We start from the raw sequence: 5,309 nt of genomic DNA, 5'->3' as shown, positions 1-5,309 counted from the left end.
TCTAAGTACTTGTTTTCCTGTATTGTGAAATAACGGCAGGTTAACAAAAATTTTTTTAAATTGTTCGAGATTCTTTGCACAAAGACATCGAGGCGCGCCAGAGTGGACCTGTTTAAATAATAATTTATTCGTGTATTACGGCAAAAGTATTATTTGAGGGTGATTTTCCGTTTACATGTGGCACACCATGAATTTATTTATTTATTATTTGTTATTTATTTAATTATTTAATGTATTAAAAATAAATTGGTACTATTGATTGTACCAAAGGAAAAGACAGTGATTCCAAATACCAGACTTCAACCACTATTTGGAATCACTATAAGGGACAGTTGACGATATTAAGAAGATCTTCAGGAGATTTGTGAAATAATATGTTTAACATGCTCGTCGTAATACCATCTCGACCTGGGTCTGCGGCAGGTAGCAGTCGCACAACGCGCGCAAGCTCTTCGATGGTTACATTTACAAAAATTCTCCACGATGCAGTTCCGGCAAAGTTAAATTGTAACTGAGTTGTGAAACTTTTTTTGTCTCTGACGACTTAGTCCAATCATTCTAATAGGTTTTATGCGATAGAACTACTGAATCAATATTCATAGCCGCTGGTTATAGCCTTGTGAAAGCGGATAAGCAAAAATGATTTTGTTCGTTTCCTCGCTTTGACAGACAGTTGTAAGGTTTTTCATCGTAGTTATTCTTTGCTAATGATATTGTTTCGACATATAGTTGCTGCATACGTAAAGTTAGTCCAATCAGTAGCGCATTGGTTAAGAATAACTTTCTTCCACGCAGCCTTTCGGCGTCTGTTATCTCGTTTAAAAGTCACAGTTCCAGCGGGTAAAGCCAGAAATTTTGTTCCCGTCCACGAAGAGGTCCGACGCCAGACCAGAATCGACCCCATACCGAAGAACACGAATCCCGAGTTCAACAAGGGAAGAAGAGCGGCGAGGGCCAAGGCTCTCATCGACCAGCATGCCAACGACGAACACGCGCGGTACGTGGACGCGGCCGAATACCAACGGAACGCCTTCGCAGCGGTCGTCATAGAGGCGTCAACCGGCGCCACGAGGACGGCAGCGAGCGTGAGAAGCGCCGGAGCGGAACAAGTGGAGCAGGTAGCCATCGCCCTGGCCATCGCCGACGCAGACTGCCACACGGTGCTGGGCGACTCGAGACAGGCGGTGCGAAACTTCGCCAAAGGCCAGGGAGTGCTTAAACTTAAGCAGAGAGTGCTTAAACTTTTTAGAACATTCATACACACGGGTCCTCGCAACTTGCCAGACATCTTTTTTAAGAGGTATGCGGCGTGGGTCGGTAAATACTTATGCATAATATTTAATTAATCACTAAAATCTTGCATTGTTGAAATACCCATACATAAATCAAGCAGCAAAACCATGGTCTCAAATTACTGACCAATATCACTAACTAGCTCCACACGTAAATTACTAGAGCACGTAATAATAAAACATATAACTATACATCTGGAAGAACAACATATCTTGTCTCCTGCACAGCATGGTTTCCGCTAGGGTCACTTATCAATTACTCAAGTGATAACCACAAACAAGTTGATCTTATTTTTTAGACTTTTCTAAAGTGTTCGACCGCGTTTCACATAAAAAACTAATAAAGGAGTTAGAGATAACAGTTGGAGATGAAGTCGAGGCACGCCACACTGTAAGCACCACTGCCATTGTGGTGTCTTGGTACTTAAGGCATCAGTAGAAGTCGGATATTGAAGTCCAATACATCATAGCGTCCATCTAAGCTGTGATGTAAAATCACAGCTATGACTTTTCCACAACACTACCACAGGTGCTACAGTCACATTATACTATAACAGATCTACGCCGACGGCAAAGTGGTTCACCACTGTGCTTAAGCAAAACCATTGTTCGCAAATTTTGAAGAACTATGTAACCAGATGCCGTTCGTAAAATCAGTTAATGTGGCGCGGTTTATTACGGTGACATGCCTGTCCTATTCCTAAGTTACAGCGGATCCGAATGCGGTACCTTTAAAAACCGTCTCGTAAGCATTCTGCACAGCATTCTTACCAGACATACATAACATGACACTATTGCGCGATAATCGCCCGGCGGAGTCGGCGTGACCTAAATGTGTGACCAAAAATCACCGACGGCGCAAATAGTGAAAACACGTCACAACGTGCTCGCATTGTGCGCCAGATTTTAGAGCACGGTTCCTTTAAAAAGAGTGAATATTGTCTTTGAAAGGGAAGTTTAGTCACTTTGTGTTTTGGTCGTAATCGAACATGGGCCTCTGGGGCGCGAGACTACATCCCTTCCCCAAGCCAGGGCGGCTCCACAGTTCTCCTTTTCTAACGGCGTGCATATAGCGTGCGTTATTGCGCACGTGACAGCAAGTCACTCCCGAGTAGGAGACGCCACGTCATGAGAGTATGAAATGAGTAAAAAATTTTAAAAAAATGTCAATGCCGTTCCACTGTGTGAAAGTGGATGAGAAGCGAAGCTCTGTATGTGGGGCCCCTTAATGGCGAACTGTCCGTTGCCGTTCTAAAGGAAATGACTCACATAGTTATCCTTGTGTTCAGCCCAACATTTTCGACGTCTAGTAGTTGACCGACAACCATTACTGCTATATGTCCGAAACGCCAACACTTGAAGCAATGTAGTGCTTGCGGGGCTAGGAGTTCGACCCTATTGGGCGCTCGTCTCTGTTGTCATTTTTCTTTCCTTACCTGAAGTGGGTCGTGGAATCGTTCGCCTGAACTAAGACTAGTAAAAACTGAAAGTTGAAAACAAAGAAAGAGCAAAAATTCAACAGTAATAAATCATTCATTATTGAACATGGAGTAAAATAACAAATAAGGAAACAAATATTTTGGGGACTAAGAATAAAGGACGCGCACTTTTCTAAGGTTTACTTTGATTTAGGTGCAAATAAAATTGGCAGTTTCGTACGTAGAGCGATCACGAACTTCACGAACTGCTGGTCGTCGCAGCCGTTCGAGACGTTGTTCAAGAAGTCGGCTACCAGCGGTGTCGCTACGAAGTCCGCGTAGACGGTATCGAGCTTGAGAGTCTGCAGCTGGCATTGCGAGCCGATATCCGCAACGGCGTCTTTCTCCAGCCAAGACTCGTAGCGGCCGTCCTCGTAGAGAGACCATCGCATCATCTTCAGGTATACCAGCATCTGAGACAGCAGCTGAAAGAACGCCGGTGGCTCGGCGATGAGGTTTGCACAGCGGAGCTCGAGGCATTTCGCAATAAATTCAAGTAGGACTTCAGACGCCACACCGAGGCAGTGGGCGAGCCGAAGTTGACGCGAGTACCGTACGCTCACCTTCTGATGGCGTTCATTCGGCGTCCACTCGTCCACGTCATAGAAGAACGTGACTCTGGACGAGCCGATCGCAGTAGGCTACTAATGTCAATTCCGTTTGGGCCACGTCCAGGCCGAGGTGTTGGGCAGCGTCTGATATTTCGAATGTCGCTGTCCACGTGGTACGAGCTAGGCCGGTGATGAGCTTCGCGCAGGCGGAGACTTGCATGATGGTGGGTCACTTCCGTCACCTATTTGAGGATTCCCTCGCCTGTCCCCAACTCGAAAGTTGCGTTACTTTCTACAGAATTCTTGAGCGGTCTGACCAGACACGTTGGCAAGGAGCCGTAAGACGGCGCGAAATTGTGACACGCGATGAGGTCTTCGTGACGGCTGGTAGCCTCCCGCTACAAGACAGAAGCACGTCCAGAGGAACAGGTCTGGAATGTAGAACGGCATTTGTTACAGTCGGTATTCACTTACCGCTTAAGAAAGGTGATCAGGTGGTAAAAGTGCAGCCCTTTGGATTGAGTTGGAAACGAGCGAAATGAAACTACGGAGAAACTAGTCGGGTGGCGGTTCGACATGCACCTTGTGAACAGTCATTTCGCCCCACTTCGTTAAATGTGTATGCACGCCCGGTTTCATAAGTTTTCGTCGTTCAGATAGCTTCAAACAGGAGAACGTTGAACAAAACCTCCCCGAAAATGGCCTACCTAGCGCTATGAGCATCTGCAGTCAACGTCACTGTCGCTCACCTGGATTCTCAACTTCTGTCGTAGGCGCTGATCTCATAAACGGGACTTCTTACGAGTTATTTCGGTGGGTACGCAACTTTGCAACAAAAAGCAGACTTACAAAACTGCCAAAAAACTTTTTCGAGCGACGAAACTACTGAGGCCTGCTTTTTCTTCTCTTTTTCTTTTTTCTTTTTTGTTAGTAATAAGTCCAAATCAAGACGCTGATTTTTATCTATCTTGAAATCTCATATTTCTGAGAGTACGTAATTAATAACAAATGCGTGAATACTTGATAAATTATTTACGATACCCGACAGCCAATAGCGAATGCGGCTAAAAAGACTATGCGAGGATCGCATTACTGACAGCTCACCTACCACCATAAACAGATTTTAGCTAACGCAGGGGAAAAACCGGTCATGACGACTCATCTGGTCCAACTTTACAGACAAACCACTGTGGTTGCTCTGGGGCTATGGTGTTGGGCTGCTGAGCACGAGGTCGCGGGATCGAATCCCGGTCACGGCGGTTGCATTTCGATGTGGACGAAATGCGAAACCACCCGTGTATTTAGATTTACGTGCACGTCAAAGAACCCCAGGTGGTGTAAATTTCCGGAGTCCCCCACTACGGCGTGCCTCATAATCAGAAAGTGGTTTTGCCACGTAAAACCCCATAATTTACCTTTAAAGACACTTAACTTGAAGAATGGCTGAAAGTGCTGCGCGCAAGTACAGGAATTTACACACGCACTAGCAGCCAAGCAATTATTCCTGAAGGCAACATTTCAGGAGGACTCTACGTGGGGTGAAAACGAGAGGTTTGCAAAACCTCTCATTTGTTATTTACCCTAATGCGGCCCTTTACCAAGACGTACGGTGTATAGATTATCAAGCTTTTGCATCCGGGCTCCCTATACATGTCAAATTTTAAATATTTTTGGAAATAGTGTGCGCTGCAGGGATGTGGTGGCTAAGCACTTTTGCCACGAAGCGCGATCGAGGTGAGCGGTTTCTATTCTTGGCCACGGCAGGCGGATTTTTTCAGGCTCGGAATGTAAAGCGCTGCGTACTTTTTTTTTAAAGCCCTGACTGGCACAAGTAACGTGTAAGACTGGTCGAGAATGGCATAGGTTAGTTAACGAAATGAAGCCCACCTTTCGGAGGAAAAAACTCGCTGTGTTCTGCAGATGAAGCGAGGCCTAAAACAGAAGGAACTTCACGTGGGCAGTTCGCGTGCTTGCTCGCGTGCTCCTCG

General features: G+C 45.7%; 1 long non-coding RNA gene across 1 annotated transcript; it reads right to left on the bottom strand.

Moving 5' to 3' along the window:
* Window positions 1-2,806: 2,806 nt before the first annotated feature.
* LOC135919856 (uncharacterized) lies at window positions 2,807-5,309 on the bottom strand. The gene is made up of 2 exons (XR_010570077.1): window positions 5,209-5,309; window positions 2,807-3,752 (listed from the first exon to the last, which is right to left on the bottom strand). It is a non-coding gene; the product is annotated as an uncharacterized lncRNA (long non-coding RNA).

This window comes from Dermacentor albipictus, chromosome 9 (assembly GCF_038994185.2).
Source record: "Dermacentor albipictus isolate Rhodes 1998 colony chromosome 9, USDA_Dalb.pri_finalv2, whole genome shotgun sequence".
Classification (NCBI taxonomy): Eukaryota; Metazoa; Arthropoda; class Arachnida; order Ixodida; family Ixodidae; genus Dermacentor; species Dermacentor albipictus.
Note: the sequence above shows the minus strand (reverse complement) of the source record. Positions and strands in the feature narration are given on the sequence as shown.